General features: G+C 34.0%; 1 long non-coding RNA gene across 1 annotated transcript in view; it reads right to left on the minus strand.

Moving 5' to 3' along the window:
• Window positions 1-1,104: 1,104 nt before the first annotated feature.
• LOC141505129 (uncharacterized) overlaps window positions 1,105-25,890 on the minus strand; it is a 29,241-nt gene continuing 4,455 nt past the window's right edge. Inside the window, exons 2-4 of the long non-coding RNA XR_012473544.1 lie at window positions 11,572-11,683; window positions 6,899-6,938; window positions 1,105-4,061 (exon numbers count right to left, since the gene is read on the minus strand). This is a non-coding gene — a long non-coding RNA (uncharacterized LOC141505129). The remainder of the gene's footprint in view (window positions 4,062-6,898; window positions 6,939-11,571; window positions 11,684-25,890) is intronic.

The raw sequence follows: 25,890 nt of genomic DNA on the forward strand, positions 1-25,890 counted from the left end.
GGAATTCTTTTTTTTATTAATATGGAATAAATATTTCAGAGAGGTAGTTAAAATATATATAGTTAATACATATTATATATATTTATATATAGTTCAAATATATATTTTATATATATTGAGTTATATAAAAAGGGTAATTTAATTGGACTTAAACAAACATACCTTTGTGTTTTTGTACCTTTGGGGGTTTATATATAATAATAAAAATACTTAGCATCAATTTGGGTTTGATACATTTACATTTTTTATTTTAAGGCTGAATAAGAATGAGAAATTTTTCAAACTATGTTAAGATACATTTTGTATGTGATTTTAATTTTTTAGTGTGTAAACAAGTCAGAATAAATCTGTTATTAACAATTATTTGTTCAACTTATTTAGCTGAGTTCTTAAGGACCTTGCATGTTTGAGGGATTTGTTAAATTTTGCTGTTTTTAGTTCTATAGACATATGTTTAGAGACCAAAGGACACAAATATGTACATACAATATTAATATGACTTTTTGCTGATGAGGGGAGGGGATAGGAAGTGAGGGTGGAAGAAAATTTTGTAATGTAAAAATATACATATGCATATGGATGAATATTGAAAATCTTTCATAACAATAATTATAGTTGTCATTAGAAATTTCTATTTTTCAAGGTAGTAAAACTAGAAATTTACCATTTGTGAAATAATTTGTCATTCGGTGAAAGCAACTAAATTACTCTCATTAAAAATGTTTTGCTTTTTTTGATTTCAATGTTGTCATTTCCATGCCTTACATAAAAAATTATATTTATATGTTGATCCACAAGTATATAATTCAGATTTCTCAAGAATCTCATTGTCTTTGTGAGAATGATGAGTATATTAAGAAAGAAGTAAATATACTTATAATGCAAAAGATATGAAGTCAGTATGTTTATAAAATTCAAGTTAAGAAAACCTCTAAGCCACTTTGATGTTAAAAAAATAAGATTTGAATTTGAAAACATTAAGTTAAGTGAAATATAATTCTTGTTTCATTATTCTTGGAAATATTTTTCTTATAACTATTTTGTTTCATTAGGAATTAGAAGTATCTACTGAAATTATTTAAAAGGTACCTAAAATGTTCTCATTACTTAAAGGGATTCTGAAAGCTGTGGTTTATGTCTATTTTAAGCATGGTTAATAACTGAACAATTTATTTTTATAAAAATGTTGTTCTAGATGAAATTTGGAATTATTGCTTTTTATATCCCAAGTTTTTTGTTCATTATATTTCATTTAAATAAATCTTTTTGTGCAACAATTGATAAAAATAATTGTAATTTTTCTTTGAAGCTCTTGCTGACACACACACACACACACACACACACACACACACACATATATATTATAACCATCTGGCATATTTTGATTGGTTAGAGCTGAATCTACTTGAAGTTCTGATTATAGGAAATTTGTATTTTGCAATATATACTGCTACTAATTATCTTGGGTTGGGTCTGACATCAGGTATGCTATTCTAAGAGTAACACTGGGTCAATCATACCAGAAGCCCTATGGGATTTGACATGCATAATCACAGGTAGAGTTTTCATGAGGAAGTTACATTGAGGGAATGCCTATCAGCAAGTGGAGTTAGGTTTCTCTTAACTATATATAATGTCTTATTTGGCAGCCCTGAAGCCTGACTCATTGCAATGGATTGTCTATATAACCACTGCCTGAAAAAAAAAAACATCAAAAAACTTTAGGGAATATATCATTTTATACACCTGCTTGCTCTTTTTAGTAAATTGCTATCATCAGGATGAAGAATATTTTTTTAATCAGGTATAAGAATGTGAACCATTTGACCAACAATTCTCTAAATTTTATACAGTCACCTTAGCACTGTTTAGCTTTGCTATCCATTACTAGCTATATATTCCTGTTCATTGAACTCCTTGAATTTCTCACAATGTTACAGGGGAATTTAGTTAAATGATGAAAATTTGTGACATCAGCATATGATTCTTTATCAAAAGTCATTTTTTTAAGGAAAGAAATATCATTACAACTGTTATATCAGAAGAATGGTTTGTGGTCTCTTTTAAAATTGTCTTAAAATGAGATTCGTTTGGTAGATAGGAGGCTTTGTTCATTTTAAATATGGCTAAATTTCAAAAGAAAAAAATTATTACAAATCACTTACTGGACATGGACTGTTCTAAAATGATAATCTAATGTGCACATTAATGCCATCCTTGACCCTTTGATAGCAAATCAACTTGATCTGGCAATTTTTAATGAATTCACTTTAATATTACATTCCATATACTTGTGAAAGTATTCTGATATTACTTTATTTGTGCAACCTCACACTTCTAGTAAAAACTGAGTTTTAATTGAATAATGCTAAATATAACAAACTGAATTTTCCATAAACATCAATCGACTAGAGTTATGGAGTACCCCCTGGTTTGGGTGGTTCCAAATTTTCTTTTTCTATGATGGATCTGATTATTTATTTAAAAGAATTTCTGATAATATATTCTTTTTCAGGAACCAATATCTCTCCAACTAACCAGAATTGAAAGAAACCTCTCTGAGATAAAATTAGGATTAAAGTACATAAACGGGCTGACTTATCAAGTGACCCAATCTATTTGATTTTTGTTATCTATATTTTCCTGCATTGCTGTTTCCCCAAATTTCTCATCCTGGCACTCCTGACATTCTTTTTTATCATCCCCTATTGGACCCTGTCACTTGACCCTCCTTGGTTTTGGTTTGTTAAATCTTTTTTAAAGTTTGTTTCCTCCAGGTTATACGTAGTGCATCTCCAATGGGGGCCACAACCAGATACCAGCCTCTACCAAAATCTGGCAGTCAACAACCGTTGGATGTTGCTGTACTAGCCAAAAACCTGACCCTCATTCCCTCTCAAATGGACTTTGATAAGCTTGTCCAACTAAATATCCCTTTCTGAAGTAGTTTCAAAAGAAGAGAATACAGTCCTAATTCCCAAAGGAATTTTGAACAAATTGCTTGTGTTGGAGATTATGAAAGAGAGATATTAGAGAGATGATTATCTAGACATTACTCTTATATAAAGGAATTATCTTACTTCTCATGTATTTTCCATTGGCTTCTGACTACCTGGCCATTGTTCAATCTAACCATTTTTCAAATATAAGTTCACTAAGTAAAAGAAAGTAACCTTGAGGCATGGACGAGTGGGTCATTCCTTGGCCCCATCTCCAGTCTCCATCCTGCACTGGAGGTGGGCTGGGCTCCCTATAAAATTACTCCTCACCATCTTCTCCAAGTTGCTAGATCCATTTAGTCTCAAAAACTTGGCTGTTTCCTTTGACCTTTCCCTTTCTTTTTTTGTTTTTTTTTTTGAGTGGCATCTTTATTTTTCATCTCTATGTACATGTATATTTTTAAGTTACAAAATTTCCTTCCACCCTCCCTTCCCATTCCAGTCCCCTCATTGGTGAACAGTGAGGTTAGCCTTGTACATACATATTTTTGATAAACATGTTAACAGTTTAGTCAATTTTGGTATAAGAAATTAGGATTAAGGGAAAGAGAAATGTAAGAGATAATTTTTTAAAAAGTGTTCATCAGATTCTGAAGGGTTGCTCTTTTCTTGTTGTTATTTTATTTTTCTTCCTCTGGATGGAGATAACATTGTCCATATACAGTCTAATATGGTTGTCCTAGCTCTCTGAACTGCTGAGAGGATCTGCTTCCATCAAGGTTTTTCATCTCACAATGTTATGCTTAATGTATACATTGTTCTTTTGGTTCTTCTCCCTTCCCTTAGCATCAGATCTTGTAATTTGCTTCATGCTTCTGTAGAGTCTGACCATTTATGGTTTCTTAAGGAACAATAATATTTGTCAGAATTCATGTATCATAAATTGTTTAGTCATTCCCCAATCAATGAGTGTTCCCATTCTTTGCCAATACAAAAAGAGCTGCTATGAATCTTTTGGAACATGCCCATTTTTTTTATGATTTCTTCTGGATATAGGCCTAGAATTGGAATTGCTGGAACAAAGGTAATGCGGGGGTCCAGCTTCCGTGGAGTTCTTGGAACCTGACAGGAGGGATAGAGTCGGTGAAATGAGTTGAGTCAACAAGTGGGTATAGGTAGGAGCAGGTTGACTGACTGTCAGCTGCTTGGATTTATTTTTATAGTTTCAGAATCATGTATGTTTCAAGCAAGCAAGCAAGCTGAGATCATTTCCTTGGTTACAAGAGTGTACAATTTTCATCATCAATCATATAGTTCATATGGTTACAAGTTTTAATCATATGATTACCAGTTTAAGTAATAATAATATAGTTAATTAATTTCTTATCCCTACTCGGACCACGATGACCTTAACCTGTCTGTTCCCATATTTATTACTACATTGTATAATTGTTGATTCATTTAGGGTTATTAATTAAGCAATTCTTTTAATGGAAATTTTTTTATATTTTTTGTGTAGGTAATGTTTTTTGATACACTTCCTTAACAGTCTGTAGTGAGGGTCTTTATGCTTGTCCACCCATCCGTTAACTCTTACAATAACCAATTTTTCTTTCTGGCCTAGTTGGTAGAAGCCACAGTTTCTGTGACTTTTTTATTCTTTCCCATGAAACTAAGGCTGCTGGAGTTCACATATCAGTAACCTGTACTAACTATTTTCTCACCATCTTTTTCATATATTCCTGTGTATGGTAAGGGGGGCAAAACTATTAATTTCCCTGGAATTCTATCTGACCCATCTTGTGTCTGTTTTCCCTGTATATATTCTGGCATCTCCTTGGAATTCCCAGTGCTGGGTTTTCCAGAGATTTCATAATGTTGAAGCCTTTTGTATGGCTCAGGGAGAGGCAGTCCTGTTAAATTTAGACAGAGATCTGTTTTATTCAAGGAATGTTCTGAAATCCTTCCTTTATAGTCATTCCAGTATTAAGGTGAGTAAATATTGTAATCAATAATATATATATATATGTATATATATATACATATATATATATATATATATATATATATATATATATATATATATATATATATGTATTGAAGAAGGAAATGTTGTTCCATCAGGCAGTGTGACTGCCTTGAGTCTTGTTGCTGCAACTGTGTCAAACAGCTTAGAGATGCTGGCTTCCAGCAAGGTAAGAACATTTTTATTGCTGTTTGAGCATAGTTCCATATTGTTCTCCAGAATGGTTGGATCCATTCACAACTCCACCAGCAATGCATCAATGTCCCAGTCCTCCCACAACCTCTCTGATATTGATCATTTTCCCTTTTTTCTCATCTTTGTTGGATAGGTGTGAAGTGATACCTTGTAGTTTTAATTTGCATTTCTCTAATTAATGATTTCAAACTTTTTCCCTATGATTTTATATAGCTTAAATTTCTTCATTTTAAACGTGCCTATTCATACAGTTTGACCATTTATCATTTAGGGAATAACTTGCAACCTTATAAATTTGATAAAATTCTCTAAATATTTTTATCAGAACACCTAGTTATGAAGATTGTTTCCTAGGTTTTTGCTTTCCTTCTAATTTTAGCAGGATTGACTTTATAAGTACAAAAATTGTTAATTTAATATAGTCAGAATCACTCAATTTTCAGTTTATAATGTATTCTAATTCTTGTTTGGCCACAAATTTATCCCCTTTCCATAGACCTGATAGAGTATTACTTGCTGTATTAATTCATCTATGGTGTCATCCTTTATGTCTAACTCCAGTACCCATTTTGACCTTATTTTGATATAGGATATGAGATGTGGGTCTATGTCTAGTTTTTGCCATAGTATTTTCCAGATTTCCCAACAATGTTTGTCAAATAGTGAGTTTCTATGTCTGAAACTGATGTCTTTGGGTATGTCAAAGAGCAGAATGCTGTAGTAATTTAGTGCAGCTTCATTTGAACCTATCCTAATTCACTCATCCATTACTCTATTTCTTAACCAGTACCAGGCAGTTTTGATGACTGCTGCTTTATAGTATAGTTTTAGATCTGGTAGAGCTAGGCCACCTTCTTTTACACTTTTTTTAACTGTTACCTTGCTATTCTTTACTTTTTGCTGTTCCAGTTGAATTTTGTTACTTTTTTTTCTATTTCGGTATTTTTATTTTGGTAACATAGTTATTTGACAGTTTGGTATGGCACTGATTAAATAATTTAATTTGGGTAGAAGTGTCATTTTTATTATATTAGCTTGACCTATCCATGAACAGTTGATGTTTGCCCAGTTATTTAAATCTGACTTTATTTGGGTAAGAAGTACTTTATAAAGTATCTGAGTTTGTCTTGGGAGGTAGATTCCCAAGTATTTAATTCTGTCTAGAGTTCCTTTAAAATAACTTCTCTTTCTGTCTCTTGCTCTTGGGCTTCATTGTTCATATATAGAAATGCTGATGATTTATGTGGGTTAATTTATATACTGCTATTTTCCTGAATTTGTTAATTATTCCAAGGGTTCCTTTCTTTATTTCTTTATTCATTTATTTATTTATTTGCTTGTTTGTTTGTTTATTTATTCATTTATACATTACTAAAATAGTTTTGTTGTAAGAGTAAACATAATCTCCCCCACTCCCAACAAAAATAAAAAAATCTCATGAGAAATAAAGTGAAAGAAAGAGAAAAAAAATGTGGTTCAGTCTGATACCATCAGCTCTGTCTCCTGCTGGATTGCATTCTTTATCATAAGTACATCAGAGAAGATAGTTCTACAGTTGATGTTGCTGATTGTAATTCCATCTATCCATTTCTCCCCACTACCAATTATTATATTATTTCACTCTTTTCCCTCATCAAAGGTGTGCTGTGGGACAGTTGAGTGGTACAGTGGACAGAGCATCAGCCCTGGGGCCAAGAGGCCCCAAGCCATCATCCCACCCCAGAGAACCAGTACTCACCCATCTCTGTGGTCCCAGAGAAGTAATCCAATCCCATGACCTTGCAAAAAGCAAAAAAGATATTGTATTATATCTGACTATCCTATCCCATGACCTACCCTTTCCTCTGTTTCCCACCTCCTCCCTCTCTTCCCTATCCCCTTTCTTCCATCCCCTTTCTCTCTTCTTTCTTCTATATTTTATGCCCTATTGAGTATATTTGTTGTTCCCTTTCTAAGCCACTTCCAATGTGAATGAAGCTTCTTCATTCCCCCTCACCTTCCCACCCTTTCCATATCATCATAAAAGCTATTTCTTGATTCTTTTACATGAAATAGCTTAGTCTATTCTGTCTTTCCTTTCCTTTCTCCCAGTAGATTTTCTTTTCACCCATTGGCACCATTTTAAAAATATATTAAACCTTCATATTCATCTCCCTCCTGTGCCTTATCTATATAAGCTCCTTCTAACTATTCTAATAAATGAAAAGGTTCATATGAGTATTATCAATTCCATGCAGGAATTCACACAGTTCATCATTAAATCCCTCATAATTTACCCTTTTTGTCCACCCTTTCTATGCTTCAGATTTGTACCTGAAGATCAAGCTTTCTGTTCAGCTCTGGTCATTTCAACAGGAACATTTAAAATCCCTCCATTTCATTGAAAGACTTATCTTTTCCCCATTAAGAGGATGTTCATTTTTGCTGGGTAGTTAATTCTCAGTTGCATTCCAAACTCTTTTTTGACTTCCTGAATATTATTTTCCAAGCTCTATGTGGATGTTGCTACGTCTTGGGTAATCCTGACTGCAGCAACACAATATTTGAATTATTTTGTTCTGGCTGCTTGTAGCATTTTCTCTTTGACTTTGGAATTCTGGAACTTGGCTATAATATTCCTAGAAGTTATTTTTTTAGATCTCTTTCAGTAGGGGATCAGTGGATTCTCTCAATTTCTATTTTGTACTCTAATTCTAGGATATCAGGACAATTTTCCTGTCAAAATTCTTTAAAAACAAGGTCAAGGCTCTTTTCTTGATCATGACTTTTAGGTAGCCCAATCATCTTTAAATTGTCTCTTCTTGATCTGTTTTATTTCAGATTCATTGTTTTTTCAGCAACATATTTCAAGTTTTCTTCTAGTTTTTCATTCTTTTGATATTGTTTTATTGTGTGTTGATTCCTTGCAAAGTCATCAGTTTTTTTTAGTTCCATTATACATTTGAAGGATTTGTTTTCTTCAAAGAACTTTCTTATCTCCTTTTCCATCTGATCAATTCTGCTTTTTAAGGTATTTTTCTCCTTTTAACTTTTTGAACTGTTTTTGTTTTTTCCATTTGACCTAAACTAGTTTTAAGTAGGTTATTTTCTTCAGCATTTTTTTTTGATCTCTCAAAGGGTTTTTTAGATGATTTTCTCAGGTTCTCTAAGTATGCCATCATATCATCTGAAAAGAGTGTAAGTCTGGCTTCCTCATTGCCAATTCTGATTCTTTCAATTCTTTTCAATTCTTTCAATTTCTTTTCTTATTGTTATAGCTAAAATTTCTAATACTAAATTGAACTTAAATGATGATAATGGTGATAATGAGCATCCTTGCTTCACCTTGGTGTTTCAAGTTTAATACCATTATGTATAATATTTGCCTATGGTTTTTAGATAGCTATTATTTATTATTTTAAAGAAAACTCCATTTATTCCTAAACATTCTAGTATTTTTAATAGGAATAATGTTGTATTTTTATCAAAGGTTTTTTCAGCAGCTTTTGAGATAATCATGATTTCTGTTGTTTTTGCAATTGATATGTTCAATTATATTGAGTGTTTTCCTAATTTTGAACCATCACTGCCTACCTGATATAAATGTTAACTCTTCTTGGACTATTATCCTAGTAATAACTTGCTATGGTCTCATTTCTAAAATTTTATTTAAGATTTTTGCATCAATATTAATTAGGGAGACTGAGCTGTAATTTTCTTTGTCACTAGTTTTGGTTCTTCCTAGTTTTGGTATCAGCATCATGTTGGTGTCATAAAAGGAGTTTGGTAGAACTCCTATTTTTGCAAATATTTATTTTTGTAAATAATTTTTGTAAATATTTGTAAGTGTTTTGTAAACATTTATCCATTTCACTCAGGTTATCCAATTTATTTGCATATAGTTTGGCATAGTAGCTCCAAATTATCTTTGTAATTTCCTGCTCATTGGTGGTTAGCTTACTCTTCTAACTTTTGATACTGGTAATGTCGTTATATCTATTTTATTGACTTTTTCATAAAATCAAATTAGTTTTATTTATGAGAGCAATGGCTTTCTTCCTTTCAATTTTATTAATCTCTCCCTTGATTTTCATAATTTTTGATTTGGTGTTTAACTGGGGATCTTTAATTTGTTCTTTTTCCAGCTTTTTAGTGGCATACCCAATTCACTGATCTCTTTCTTTATTTTATTCATAAAGATATTTAGAGATATAAAATTTCCCCTCAAAACTTCCTTGGTTACATCCCATAAATTTTGGCATGATGTCTAATTAATATTGTTTTCTTGGATATAATTATTGATTCTATTGATTTCTAATATTTGCTATTTAATACACACCCAATATTTAAGATGAAGTTACTTAGTTTCCAATTAGTTTTTGCTTTATCTTTCCATGACCCTTTATTACATGTAATTTTTCATTGAATCATAATTTGAGAAGTATCTAGTTATTATTTCTGCCCTTCTGCATTTGATTATCAAGTTTTGTGGTCAATTTTGATATATGAAACTTGCACTGCAGAGAAAAAAGTATATTATTTTCTATCCCCACTAAGTTTTCTCCAGAGGTCTATAATAGCTAAGTTTTTTAAAGATTTCATTCACTTTCTTAACTTCCTTTTTGTTTATTTCATTGTTAGGTTTATCTTGTCTGAGAGAGGGAGATTGAGGTCCCCCATTATTAGTTTTCCTGTCTATGTCTCTTTGCAATTCACTCAGCTTTTCCTGAGTCATGTATTTGGTGATTGAATTCTTTGTTCATTTCTGTTCTTTGTGTCAAGAAATTCTGAAAGTCCTCTATTTTATTAATTTATCCTTTAATTTTTAGAATTTCTAATTTGTTTCTTTAATTGGGGGGTTAATTTGTTCTTCCTCTATTTTTTTTTCATTTGCATGCTTAGTTCATTCATTTTCTCTTTCTCCATTTTATTCATTTAAGAATTTAGAGATATAATATATCCCCTAATAACTGCTTTGACTGTATCCCATAAGTTTTGGTATGTTGCCCTATTATTGTCATTGTCTAGGATGAAATCACTAATTTTTATCTATAATTTGTTGTTTGATTCACTCATTTCTTAAATGAGGTTATTTATTTTTAAATTAGTTTTAGGTGTCTTTCTCCGTGGTCCATCTTTGCATAGGATTGTTATTGCATGATAGTCTGAATAGGAAGTATTCACGATTTCTACCTTTCTGCATTTGATTATGAGGTTTTTTGCCCTAGTACAAGGTATAACTATCATTTGCTCCAAAAAAAGGCAAATTCCTTTCTATCTCCATTCAGTTCTTCGCAAAGGTCTATCATGTCTAGGTTTTCTAACATTCTGTTTGCCTTTCTAACTTCCTTTTTGTATAGTTTATAGTTAGAGTTATCTAATTCCCAGAGAGGGAGGTTGACGTCTCTCACCAGTGGAGCTTTGCTGTCTATGTCTTCCTGTAACTCGTTCAGCTTCTCCTCAAAGAATATAGATGCTATCCCACTTGGTGGATACATATTTAGTATTCAAATTTCTTCATTGTCTATGGTAACTTTTAGGAGGATATAGTTTCCTTCCTCATCTCTTTTAATAAGATATATTTTTGCAGCTGCTTTGTCTAAGATAAGGATTGCTACCCCTTCTGTTTTCACATCAGCTGAACCATAATATTTTCTGCTCCAACCTTTTATCTTTACTTTGTATGTATGCATGTGTGTATGAATATATGTATGTATGTATGTATGTTTCAAATGAGGTTCTTGTTAGCAGCATATTGTAGAATTCTGGTTTTTAATCCACTCTTCTATCAGCTTATATTTTATGGGAAAGTTCATCCTATTCTCATTTGAACTTCTAATAACTATTGTCCTTATCCCTTCCCCCCCCCAATATTTTTCTTCTAATTACCACTCATTTCAGTGTGTTTGCCCCTTCTATCCAACATCCCTACCATTGTTTCCCTTTCCCCTTTCCCCTTCTTTCCCTTCCTACTGTCAGTTCCACTTTTCCTTCCTTCTCTACCTTTCCCCTCTTAATACTTGAAAGCCAAGATAAGTTTATGAATTCAACTGAGTGTGTGTGTGTTTGTGTGTGTGTGTCTCTGTGTGTGTGTGTTTTGAATCAGATCTAATGAGAGTAAAATTCAGATAGTTCTCTCCTCCACCCTTCTTGCCCTCTATTGCAATATGGCCTCTTCCTGTGATGTAATTTGCCCCATACAATCTTCTTCATTCTCCCATCTCTTTACTGTCTTGCCTTTTTGAGGAGATATTATTTTAAATAATTCTATCAGTCATTGATAAATCATGAGTGTCCATTACTTCTGCTTAAGTGTCTTCCCTTTAATAGAGTTACAATTCTCAAGAGATATGAAAATCTTTCTCCCAAGTAGTGATATGATCAGTTTCATCTTATTGGACAACAGTTTTTTTTTTCTTTTACCCTTTTTACCTTTTCATGTGTCTCTTGAGTCTCCTTTTTGAAGTCCAAATTTTTTATTTAGCTCTGGTCTCATTAGGAAAAGTTGGAAGTCTCTTATTTTATTAAATGTCCATATTTTTCCCTGTAAGAGAAGGCTCAGTTTTGCAGGATAGTGAATTCTTTTTTTGTACTTAAAGATTTGATTTATTTTATGTTTTACAATTTCTCCCAATTGTATTTCCCTACCCCCCCCACAGAAGGCAATTTGCCAGTCTTTATATTGTTTCCATGCTATAAATTGATCCAAATTGAATGTTATGAGAGAAATCATATCCTTAAGGAAGAAAGGTAAAGTATAAGAGATAGCAAGATCATACAATAAAATATCAGGTTTTTTTCCTAAATTAAAGGTAATAGTCCTTGGTCTTTGTTCAAACTCCACAGTGCTTTCTCTGTATAAAGATATCAATCTCCACTGCAGACAGCCTGAAACTTTCTCTGATTGTTGCACTGATGCAACAAGTAGGTCCATCAAATGTGATCATTGCCCCCATGCTGCTGTTAGGATGTATAGTGTTTTTCTGATTCTGCTCATCTCACTCAGTATCAGTTCATGAAAATCCTTCTAGGATTCCATGAATTACCATCCCTCCTGGTTTCTAATAGAACAATAGTGTTTCATGACATACATATATCACAATTTGCTAAGCTATTTCCCAATTGAAGGACATTTACTTGATTTGCATTCTTTGCCACTACAAACAGGGCTGCTATGAATATTTTTCTCTACAAGTGATATTTTTTACCATTTTTCATCATCTCTTCAGGTTATAGACCTAATAGGGGTATCACTGGATCAAAAGGTATGTACATTTTTGTTTTCTTTAGGGTATAATTCCAAATTTCTCTCCAGAAAGGCTGGATGAGGTCACGGCTCCACCAACAATGTAATAGTGTCCCAAATTTCCCACAACCCTTCCAACAATAACCATTACCCTTTCTAGTCTTATTGATCAGTCTAGGAGGTGTGAGGTGGTACCTCAGAGAAGTTTAATTTGCTTTTGTCTAATAAGCAATAATATAGAGCAATTTTTCATATTACTATAGATTGCTTTGATCTCCTCACCTGTAAATTGCCTTTGCATATTCTTTGACCATTTGTCAATTGGGAATGGCTAGTTTTTTTGAAAACTTGACTCAGTTCTCTGTCTATTTTAGAAATGAGTACTTTGTCAGAAACATTAATTGTAAAGATTGTTTCCTAGTTTACTACATTTCTTTTGATCTTAGTTACAGTGGTTTGTTCTGTGCAAAACCTTTTGAATTTAATGTAATCAGAATGATCTAGTCTGATTTTAGTGATATTCTCCATCTTTCCTTAGTCATAAACTGCTTCCTGTTTCATAGATCTGAACAGTAAACTAGTCCTTGATCTAGTTTGCTTACAATATTGTTGTTTTTATGCTTTTGCAAGGCAAATAGGGTTAAGTGGCTTGTCCACGACCACACAGCTAAGTAATTTTTAAGTGTCTGAGACAGGATTTGAACTCAGGGACTCCTGACTCCAGGGCTGGTGCTCTATCCACTGCACCACCTAGACACTCATAATATTGTTTTTATATGTTTAAATCCTGTATCTATTTGTATCTAATCTAGGTATAGGGTGTGAGGTGTTGGTCTAATCTAAGTTTCTCCCATACTACCTTCCAATTTTCCCAATAGTTTTTATCAAAGAGAGAGTTTTTATCCCAATAACTGGACTCTTTGGGTTTATTAAACAGCAAATTACTTTAATCATTTCCTGCTATTACACCTAGTCTATTCCACTGGTTCACCGCTCTATTTCTTAGCCATTACCAGACAGTTTTGATGACTGATGCTTTATAATATAATTTTGGATCAGGTAGGGATAAGCCCCCTTCTTTTGCACTTTTTTTCATTAAATCCCTGGAAATTCTTGACTTTTTATTTCTCCATCTGAATTTACTCACAACTTTTTCTAACTCATTAAAGTAATATTTTAGAATTTTGAATGGTAGGGCACTAAAGAGGTAGTTTAGTTTTAGTAGAATTTTCATTTTTATTATATTAGCTCTACCTATCCATGAGCAGTTGATATTTGGCCACTTATTTAAGTCTGATTTAATTTGTGTGAGAAGTGTTTTATAATTGTTTTCAAAAAGTTTCTCAGTCTGCCTTGGCAAATAGACTCCAAGGTATTTTATATTGTCTGAGGTTACTTTGAATGGGATTTCTCATTCTAGCTCTTTCTGTTGCATCTTGCTATTCATATACAGAAAAGCTGAGGATTTATGAGGCTTTATTCTACATACTACAACTTTGCTAAAATTGCTAATTGTTTCCAGTAGTTTTTTGGATGATTTCTTGGGATTCTCTAGGTATACTATTATGCCATCTGCAAAGAGTGAGAGTTTTGTCTCTTTCTTCCCCTTCTAATTCCTTCAATTTCTTTTTCTTCTCTAATTGGTGAAGCTAACATTTCTAATGCAATATTGAATAGTAGTGGTGATAATGGACATCCTTGTTTCACCCCTGATTTTATTAGGACTGCCTCTAGCCTCGCCCCATTGAATATAATGCTTGTTGATGGTTTCAGATATATAGTGCTTATTATTCTAAGGAACGGTACATTTATTCCTACATTCTCTAGTGTTTTTATTAGGAATGGGTGCTATATTTTGTCAAAAGCTTTTCCAATGTCTATTGATATAATATAATTTCTAATAAGTTTATTGTTGATATAATTTATTATACTAACTTTTTTCCTAATATTGAACTAACCCTGCATTCCTGGGATAAATCCTACTTGGAGAAAATGTATTATCCTAGTGACAACTTGTTGTAATCATTTTGCTAAGATTTTATTTAACATTTCTCAATCAGGGAGATAGGTCTATAATTTTCTTTCTCTATTTTAACTCTTCCTGTTTTAGTTATCAGCACCATATTGGTGTAATAGAAAGAGTTAGGCAGAGTTCCATCTTCCCCTATTTTTCCAAAGAGTTTATATAGAATTAAATGTTTATTAGAATTCACTTGTGAATCCATTTGACCCTGGATTTTTTTTAGGGAGTTCAGTGATGGATTGTTGAATTTCTTTTTCTGAGATTGGATTGTTTAGGTATTTAATCTCTTCTTCATTTAATTTGGGCAACTTATATTTTTGTAAATATTTGTCCATTTCACTTAGACTTTCAAATTTATTGGCATAGAGTTGGGCAAAATAATTCCAAATGATTACATTAATTTCCTCCTCATTGGGGATGAGTTCACCTTTTTCTTTTATGATACTATCAATTTGGTTTTCTTCTTTCTTTTTTTTACTCAAACTGATCAGAGGTTTATCAATTTTATTGATTTTTTTCATAAATTCAGGACTTGGTTTTATTTATTAATTCAGGGTTTTTTGAAGGCAATGGTGTTGAGTGGTTTGCCCAAAGCCACACAGCTGGGTAATTATTAAGTGTCTGAGGCCAGATTTGAACTCAGGTACTCCTAATTGCAGATGCGATGCTCTATCCACTGTGCCACCTAGTTGCCCCTAATTGGGAGTTTTTAATTTGTTCTTTCTCTAATTTTTTTAGTTGCATATTTACTTCATTGATTTCCTCTTTCTTTAATTTATTCATGTAAGCATTTAAAGATATAATATATCCCCTGACAGCCACTTTCAGTGAAACCCATAGGTTTTGGTATATTGGTTCATTATTGTCGTTATCTCAGATAAAATAATTAATTCTTTGTATAATTTGTTGTTTGATCCACTCATTCTTTAAAATGAGGTTATTCAGTTTCCAATTAGTTCTGGGTCTCTATCTCCCTGGTCCAATATTGCATATGTTTTTTTACTGCATTTGTTATCTGAGAAAACTGTATTCACTATTTCTGCCTTTCTACAATTTATTATTAGGTTTTTATGCCCTAGTACATGATTATTTTTTATATAATTGCCATGTACTGCAGAGAAAAATGTAGATTCCTTTCTATCCCCATTCAATTTCCTCTGTAAGTCTATCATATCTAGGTTTCTAACAATCTATTTAACTCCTTAGCTTCTTTCTTCTTTATTTTAAGGATCGATTTATCTAAATCTGAGAACAGGAGGTTGAGGTCTCCCACTAGTAGAGTTTTGCTGTCTATGTCTTCCTGTAGTTCTTTCAGATTCTTCTCTAAAAATTTGGATGCTGTCCCTTTGGGTGCATACATATTCAGTATTGAAATCACTTTATTATCTATGGTACCTTTTAGAAGGATATCTTTTCCTTTCTTATCTCTTTTCACACTATTTATTTTTGCAGCTGTTTTGTCGGAGATAAGGATTGCTACCCATGCTTTTTTCACTTCAGCTAAAGGAAAATATATTTTGCTCCAAACATTTACCTTTACTCTGTATGTATCTCTCTGTTTCAAATGAGTTTCTTGTAAACAGCATATCATTAGATTCTGGTTTTTAATCCCCTCTGCTATTCACATATGTTTTAAGGGAGAACTCATCCCATTCACATTCAAAGTTATAATTACTAACTCTTTATTGCCCTCCATGTTATCTTCCCTCTGTTTATATTTTCCCCCCTTTTTCCCCTTTATCCATATTCCCCAGTTTTTTGTTTCTGAATACCACCCCCATCAGTATGTTTGTCCTCCTATATCCACCTTCCTCTTTCTTTTCTCTATTCCTTTTTCCTTCCCTTCCTTTTGTTAGTTCCCCTTTTTCTCTCTCCCTCCCTGTCTCTATTCCCCCCTCTCCTTTTGCCCTTTTAATACTTGAAAGGTAAGATATTTTTTAAGTTACCTGAGTGTGTGTGTGTAAGTTAACTTTAAGCCAAATGTGATGAGAGGGAGATTCAGGTGTTTCTCATCTCCTCCCTTCTTCTGCTCTATTACCATAGCTCTTTTTTACCTCTTAATGTTATGAGATTCACCCCTTTCAATTCCCACCCTCCTCCCATCTCCTTTGTGTACTGCTTTTTAAGGAGGAAGTATTTTTAAATCATTCTATCTGAGTTATAGAAAATTGTTAGTATCCATCACTTCTGGTTATACTTTTATAAGTTTGTATAAATTTTACAGGAAGATAGAAAAACCTATAATAGGCCTTAAAATTTCATGATGTCTCACTTGTTGAATCAGGAGTTGGACCATTTGCTCAAATTCCATATTTAAATTATGTATGGATGAAGAGGTCCCAATTAATGAACCCCTTCCCAACATTTAGCTCTGTTCTGAGCATCCTTTTTGGATCTTTGCTAGAACTGGGAATTATAGTTATGATTTAACTACTGGTTTTGCTGGTCTTACCTCTGCTTTTGTGCAAGAACTTTACTGTCTTCTGGTGGTCTGTTATCAGGGCCTACTGCTTAGGGTCATCCTTGCCCTTTAACATTTTATATGAAGATTGGGATTTAGTCTGTCTATAGATTTACTCACTTATTATCAGAATTGGAGTTTTCTTTGATATCCGGGGGACCTCCTTAACAAGCAGGTTTATAACAATTACATGTTCTGTCCCTTGATGGTGCCATCCAGATCCTCTTCAAGTAGTTTTAATTATTTATCTGAGATCATTTCTCCCTCTCTTCTTACATCTTCTCTTCTTATATAAATGAGAACATGTCAGATCCCTCTGTGTTAGAGAATCTCCCAAAACTAAACCCACTGTGCCAGCAAAGTATTTAATAAAATGCCAACTTCCCTGGGACAGAGTCCATGTTTCATGAATTATTTCTCAGACATCCAATATTGAACTCCAATATTTTGGAGGTGTGAACCACAATATGGTTGATAGTATGATACAGAAAGAACTTGTGCATAATCTGATATCTCCTGTTGCTCACCACTAGCAGCTTCCTAACCATATTCTCTCTGGAGAGGAGTAGCCAATCTGTCTTATAACCAATTCTTAGCATAAATATTTTAACCTTGCCTAATTTATGACCAAGACAGAATTAAATTTGTTTTTAATTTACTTCATTCTAATGGATGAGTCATATGTCAACCAATGGAATTGTGCCATGTTTTAAGTGACTATTAAAGTAAGGCTCTGGAAAGCATTGACAGATTCTTTCTGGGGTCAGGTCCATTTAATAAAAATGTTTGGTTTGGAGCTCTTATTCAGTTTCTCTTTTGATCATTTTGTTGAATGTTCATCCATATTTCTGTTGAGTCAGTCAGAAGCAGAAGGACCCATTCCTACCTCCTTTGATTTTCTCATATGCAAAGTACCCTGGAGAGAGCATATATCAGATGAATTTTTGTCATTGTTTCCCCAAGTAAGCAAACCTGACAGTTTGGACTCCCCCCTACCCCTGCTACTGGCATCTATAATCTCTGAATCTGATGTAAGTCTCTATGTAAAGTTTGGCATGAAACAACAAAGAGCTTTAAGGAATGGTTCTGGTCAAAGTTTAGAACTTTTGATTATCCTAGTCTCAAAGAATTAAGGGATTTCTTTGATCAATCTCCTAACACTAATACAGAGTAGATTCATTATTTATCTTGATGGGAAATACTGTTCAGAGAAAATTAACTTTCACTTGCTTATACAATTTCTTTTTCTCTAAACAGAAAAGTCTGCTGCTGTCCCCCTCCCTATATATATATATATATATATATGTATATATATATATATATATATATATATGTATGTATGTATTGCATCAAGCAGCAGGTAGAGGTCTGGTATATATCAACATCCATTAACTTTTTAAACCCCTAGATTTTATGAGGATCTTGTTGTGGCAATTGATTAGTTTAAACTGTCTTTTGTGACAAGATTCTTACTTGATATGATGTGACTGACTTTATGGAGACTCTGGTGTCTCCTGGAGAAAGAGCAGGTGTTACTAAAGTCAAAAAGAGACATTTGGATTATAAAGATAGATAGAAAGATGGGGTCTTTCTGAGGATAACATGGTAGTATGAGAGAGTTGTGTTACACTTGATTCAACAAGTTAGGAAATTTACTTAAATTGGCATCTAGGTGGTACAGTTGTTTGAGCACCTGCCCTGGGTTCAGGAGGACCTGATTTCAAATCTGGCCTTGAACATTTGAGAACTGCTAACTGTGTGATGATGGAAAAATCACTTAATCCTGATTAGCTTGCACCAGGGCCATCTCTAGTCATCTTGATTCATATTTGGCAACTGGATTCAGATGGCTCAGGAAGAGAAAGGAAGGCTGATGATTTAGCATAGAATGATCATCACTCAAATCCAATACATTTCCTTTCATGGTATCACGTCCCTGATGGCATGGTCTTCTTCAAGAAGGAAGGACAAACATTATCATTATATTTAAATTGCAATCATATTTGATCTAGTAATAGTATAGGTATATACATCTAGTTATACATATAAGAATAAGCAATGTAGGGACATCTGACCAAGATGGAAGAGTGAAGTAAGACACTGTCTTAAGCACACCTGGCTTTCCCTCACAACTAACATGAACCAAGCCTCTTAACAGAATTTGGATCTACAGAAACTAGAGAAGAACTAGGAAAATATTGGGCAGCAAGGTCTATTACAGGAGAGCATGGACAAGCCAGGACAGAGAGTAGAAACCCAGTTTAGAAGCTTTGGCTGTATGCACAGGGGTGGAGGTGGGGGGGGGGGACTGGAGAGCTCCATAAAGGTGGCTTGACATCTATACAGTCAGCCCAGCTGGTCTGAGAGACCAGGGTCAAGAGCCCCCATGTGATCAGTGAAGTGGTCAGCAGATCTCTTCCAGTGCTGATTGAGGATTAAGTAAATTAACTATATAGTCCCAGGGCACAGCCCACATTGTTAGAGGATAATCCAGATCCTGGTTGGGGCTAGAGCCTGGTCCACTGTGGAGGGTTGGGTCAACTGGGGAGCAGAGGCATTGGTGTTGTGCTGACCCTTGGAAGCTTGTTGACAGGGCTGGAGGGAGAGTTCCAGTGCAGGAAAGTTGCAGACATCATCACTGGGATGCTTTAGTAGGGAGGAACTCCATGTCCATGCCTCCATTTCAGCTGAAGCCTCTTCCCAGAACAAACACAATTACAGACCTTCTGCCACAGGCACAGGTGTGTGAGCAGCAGAACCATCCAAGCTGATGGTAGAGAGAATGATGACCTCACCCCAGGGTATAGCCCACCATTGATTGAACACAAAAATGTTTAACAGTTTAATTCACTCCCTCTAGGCCAAGGGAGAGGACATCTATCAAGGCCACAGGCACTCCAGAGAAAGCAACCAGCACCCCCTACTGGACAGCTGGAGAAATTACATTCAGATACCAAAACCTCTAGCACCCCTTACTGGCCAACTGGAGATATCACAATCAGTGAGCAAATGCTCTAGCACCCCCTACTGGCAAGCTGGAGATTGTGAGCAAAGCCTCTAGGGATCCCAACACCAAACCTCTGTGAACCAGCCCTCCCCAACTCAAGGTTTTAGCAAAATGAAGAAAGGTCAGGAGAAAGAAGTGTACATAGAAAAATTCTTGGAAGGAAAAAAGCCTACCTCAGAGAGACCTAGAACCTCTGAAAAGAATATGATCTGGTCTCCAGCACAGAAATACTACCTTGAAGAAATAAGGAAGGAGATTAAAATCAATTGGAAAATTTTGGAAAAGAAACCTAAGAGATGATTAACACCTTGCAACAAGAAAACAAATCACTAGAAAATACAATTGGACTAATGCAAAATGAGACTAATTCTCTCAGATCCTCAATTGGGCCAATACAAAAAGAAACTATTTCTCTCAAAACCTCAATTGGTCTAATGGAAAGCTCATTCAAAGATAGAATTGACCAGTTGGAAAAGGAGCTGTACAAGGTAAATGAAGAAAAATCTTCTCTAAAAAAAGAATGGAGACTGTGGAAATTAATGACTTCATGAGACAGCAATAGACTGTTATACAAAACCAAAAAATAGAAAAAAATAGAAGAAAACATAAAATAAAACATCAGAAAAACCACTGGCCTTGAGAATAGATCAAGGAGGGACAACCTGAGAATTATTGGTCTTCCTGAAAACATTGAAGAGAAAAAAAAAAAGCCTAGATTTAATAATACAGGATTTAGTGATAGAAAATTGCCCTGATATCATGGAACCACAGGGCAAATAGTTATTGAAAGAATACAGAAATCCCTTCCAGAAAGATATCTAGTTTACATTTTAGGATCTCTTTCTGGAGGGAATAGTCGATCTGTTCTCAAGGTCAGTCCAAGCAGTCATAAAGAAACAATTTAAATACTAAGGAGCCACAGTAAGGATTAAGAAAGACCTGCCTGCATCAATATTAAGGGATCAAAGGACCTGGAACGAGATATTCTGAAGAGCAAGGGAGTTGGAATGCAACCAAGAATCCATGATCCAACAAAGCTGAACCTTCTTTTTCAGGGCAAAAGACAGACATTTAACAAAATGGAAGAACTTCAAAAATTCCTGATGAAAAGACCAGAGCTAAATAGAAATTATGGACATCAAACAGGAAGTTCAAGAGACATATGAAAAGGTTAAAAAAGGGGGGGGGGTAAAGAAAATACTGCTATCCAATAAGATGAAACTGGCTTTATCCCAAAAAGGCAAAAAGATTCTCATAACTCTTGAGAATTGTAACACTAAGAAAGAACATACCTGGCCATTAGTGATGGACACTCATGACTTATCCATGAGACTGCTATAAAATGGGATGAACCTAGCCATAACCCTACTTGGGAGAAAGACTCTAATAACTCTCAAGCGAATTGATAAACAACTGCTAAGGTAGGTGTTCTAACCAGATCTATACCAGATCTAAAATTGTATTATAAAGTGACAGTCAGTTAAATTGTCTGGTCCTACTATTTCATTGTTGGTGGAGCTGTGAACTCATCCATCCTTTTTGGAGAGCAATTTGGAACTACACCCAAAGGGCAACAAAAATGTGAATACCCTTTGATTTAGCAATACCACTACTGGGTCTACACCCTGAAGAGAGATGATGAAACAAGGTAAAAACATCACTTGTAGAAAAATATTCATAGCAGCCCTGTTTGTGGTGGCAAAGAATTGGAAATCAAGTAAATGCCCTTCAACTGGAGAATGGTTTACCAAACTGTGTATATGTGTGTCATGGAACACTACTGTTCTATTAGAAACCAGGAGAGATTGGAATTCAGGGAAGCCTGGAGGGATTTTCATGAATTGATGCTGAGTGAGATGAGCAGAACCAGAAAAACAATGTACACCCTAACAGCAACATGTGGGCAAGAATCAACCTTGATGGACTCGCTTATTCCATCAGTGCAACAATCAAGGACAATTTGGGATTGTCTGCAATGGAGAATACCATCTGTATCCAGAGAAAGAACTGTGGAGTTTGAACAAAGACCAAGGACTATTTCCTTTAATTTAGAAAAAAACTGATATCTTATTGTCTGATCATGCTATCTCTTATACTTCATGTTTCTTCTTTAAGGACATGATTTCTATCTCATCACATTCAATTTGGATCAACATATATCATGGAAATAATGTAAAGACTGGCAAATTGCTTTTGTGGGGGGGGAGAAGTAGGATTAGGGGGAAAATTGTAGAACTCAAAATAAATAAAATATTTTTTATAAAAAGTGTCTGGTCCTAGTTAAGGAATAGAGCAATAGACTGGTGGACTAGATTAGATACAAAATAAACAATGAATGAGCTGATGCTGAGTGAAGTGAGCAGAACCAAGGAAACCTTGTATACATTAACTAAAGCAATGTGAAATGATTATCTAGAATGGATTCAGTTTCTCTCAGCAGTTCCATGACCAAGTAACAATTGATAATCTACTGTATGATAAAGCTAAAGACACTAGTTTCTGGGATAAGAACTCAACTATTACAAAAACTGCTATGGTGGCAGCATGGGTAAGTGCCATGGTCTTCATACTGCTAGGAAGCTCTGCAGCTGCAGGAGAGACCAATAGTGGCATGATGTAAACAATATAAAAAAGCCCATTTTGGCACTGCCTTGAAGGCCAACCTATTTGGAGGAGCATCTCATGCCAAAGGGATTGTCTTGGAAAAAGTTGGTGTAGAAGCCAAGCAGCCCAATTCTTCCATCAAGAAGTGTGTGACAGTCTAGTTGATCAAGAACGACAAAAAAACTGTCTTTGTTCCCAATGATGGTTCCTTGAACTTTATTGAGGAAAATGATGAAGTTTTAGTTTCTAGATTTTGGTCAAAAAGGTCATGCCATTGGTGATATTCCTGGAGTCTGCTTCAAGGTTGTAAAAGTTGAAAATGTTTCTCTTCTGGCCTTGTAGAAAGGCAAGAAAGAAAGACCAGGATCATAAAAAATGCATGATATTTTGTCATAGTAAAAAACTTTCATATAACAAAAAAACTGCTGGAAAAATTGGAATATAGTATGGCAAAAACTAAGCATAGATCCACATCTCACACTCTGCACCAAAATAAGGTACAAATAGGTCAAAGATTTAGACATAAAGAGAGATACCACAGACCATATAAAAGAACAAGTAATACTTTATCTGATGGATATCTGAGACGGGAGAAGTTTATGACAAGACAAGAAATACAGAACATTAAAAGTGCAAAATGGATGCTTTGACTATATCTAAGTAAAGAAAATTTGCCCAATTAAAACCAATGTAGCCAAGATTAGAAGGAATGCGGAAAACTAGGCAATAATTTTCACATCTACTGTTTTTGATAAAGATTTCATTTGGAAAATATATAGAGAACTGAATCAAATTATAAGATTACAAATCTTTCCTCAAATGAAAGTCAAAGGATATGAACAGGCAATTTTCAAATGAAGAAATAAAAACTTTTTACAGTCATGAGAAAATGCTCCAAATCATTATAAGAGTAATGCAAATTAAAATAACTCCGAAGTAACACCTCACACACATAGCAGACTAATTAAGATGACAAGAAATATGAAGGATCAATGTTGGATAAGATGTGGAAAAATTGGGACATTAATGCATTGTTGGTGGAGTTGTAAACTGAGCCAATCATTCCAGAGAGCAATAAGGAATTATGCCTATAGGGCAATAAAATTGCACATATCCTTTGACCCAGCAATAGCAATACCAAAGAAAATTTTAAAATATCATATGTTCAAAAATATTTATAGCAATTTTTTGTAGTGGCAAAGAATTGGGGTTCCCATCAATTGGGGAATGGTTTAACAAGTTTTGTTATACGATTGCTATGTGTTATTATTATTTTTTTTAGATTTTTGCAAGGCAAATGGGGTTAAGTGGCTTGCCCAAGGCCACACAACTAGGTAATTATTAAGTGTTTGAGACTGGATTTGAACCCAGGTACTCCTGACTCCAGGGCCAGTGCTTTATCCACTGCACCACCTAGCTCCCCTGGTTATTAATATTCTTAGGAAATTATGGACAGCAGGACTTTAGAGAAGCATGGAAAGATTTGATTGAGCTGATGCTGAGTTAAGTGAGCAGAACCAAGGAAACATTTTATACATTAACTAAAGCAATGTGAAATGATTATCTAGAATGGATTCAGTTTCTCTCAGCAGTTCCATGATCAAGTAACAATAATTTGCATTCTGTTAAGGAAGATGCTATCCACATCCAGAGGGAAAAATGCAAAGCAAGGCATTCTATCTTAACATATTTAAAACTTCTTTAATATTTTTCTTTCTTAAGATTTTTCTCTTTAATTTCAATTCCTCTTTCACAATATAACTAATATGGAATTATATTAAACAATATTGTAAATGTACAACTTTTATGAGATTGTTCACTACATTGATTCTCCCATTGTTTAGGGAGTTAGTCTCAGACCTAATCTCAGACCTAGAAAAGATGAAAAGACCGATAATGACTTTTTAGTGATTTGAATCATGGAATAGACTCAGGATCAGCCCACACCTTTCCTAAATAATACAAGAGTGAATTAAACTGTTAAATTATACAGATGTTCCTGTTCCTATAGCAACCACTATCCCTATTCTGAGTCCAAATAATAGCAACAGAATTGATTCATTGTTTCTTAAAGAGAGCAGATTGTACATATATTACAAAATGATCATTATCATTTGCTATATGACAATGCTGATGTAATTGAAAATATTTTCAACTTTTAAAGCAATATGTCCAAGTTCATACAGGCAGTGAGAAATAGCATTAGCACCAATTTTCAACTTAGTTCACTTCTTTTCCTGTTATAACTGGCAGCTAATGTATGTACTAGGAGAGGTTGAGACAGGAACAAGCTTTAGCCTTGAAATCACAGTTTCCTTATGCATGTATGAAGTATAAGATTTGGACCAAAACACTATCCAACTCCAAAAATCTCATAATCTTATAACTAGGGTACTTTCATTCATTCAATTTTTCTGCAGATCTCATTTCAAAGTTCTTGAGAAACTAGTATACTACTTGGACTGATGTTCGTTACAGGTAAGATTGAGGATTTTTGCCCTCAAAATTCATTATGGAGTAGGGTAATTTGCATGATATTCTTCAAAAAATAAATTTACTTTGTTAACTAGTTGATGTGGGGACCAGACCTAAATCAATACTCTGAGTCCCTTATCTGAAACAAATTGGACATGATCTGGTCTAGGAATCAGTAATTTATGAAGCTTCTATGCTGTAGTTGCTCTTATGAACATCTAGAAAAACCCTTGAATGGAAAATGCAATTAGGCAATATAGACTTTAGCAGGGCATACAAGGGTGAAAAATGATACTGATTTTTTTATCTTAACATTATCTTATTTTTTCCCATTACCTGTAGAGATATTTAAACATTCATTTAAACATTCCTTCTTGTCTTCTATAATCCAGCTTCAAGATACTAGTGATCTAATATAGTTTAGATATGTACAATCATGTTACCATATTTCTATATTTGTCATTTTATGAAATAATAATTAGAACAAAAGGGAAAAACAACAAGAAAGGAAAATCCAAAATAAAAAATGAAAATAGTAAGCTTTGTGCTGCGTTCATACTCCATAGTTCTTTCTCTGGATGTCTATGACATTTTCAATCACAAGCCTTTTACAATTGTCTTTGATCTTTGTATTGTGAGAAAAATCTGACATCATCATAGTTGATAATTATATAATGTTTCTGCTACTATTTACAATGTTGTCCTGGTTTTGTTGCCTTCATTCAGCATAAGTTCCTATTGGTCTTGCCCGATTTTAGAAATAATACTGACTAGAAAGTATATATAGACTCACACATTTTTTATATACAAATAAGAATGGTTGTTTCTCTCACTCTCTCAACCTTTGGAGTGTCAACTGCTCAGAAAATAATTATCACTCCAAAGTCATTTCGGATCCTGGAGGTTGCTCTGCTAAGAGGAGAAAGAAGACCAAG

This window comes from Macrotis lagotis, chromosome 1, assembly GCF_037893015.1.
Source record: "Macrotis lagotis isolate mMagLag1 chromosome 1, bilby.v1.9.chrom.fasta, whole genome shotgun sequence".
Lineage (NCBI taxonomy): Eukaryota > Metazoa > Chordata > Mammalia > Peramelemorphia > Peramelidae > Macrotis > Macrotis lagotis.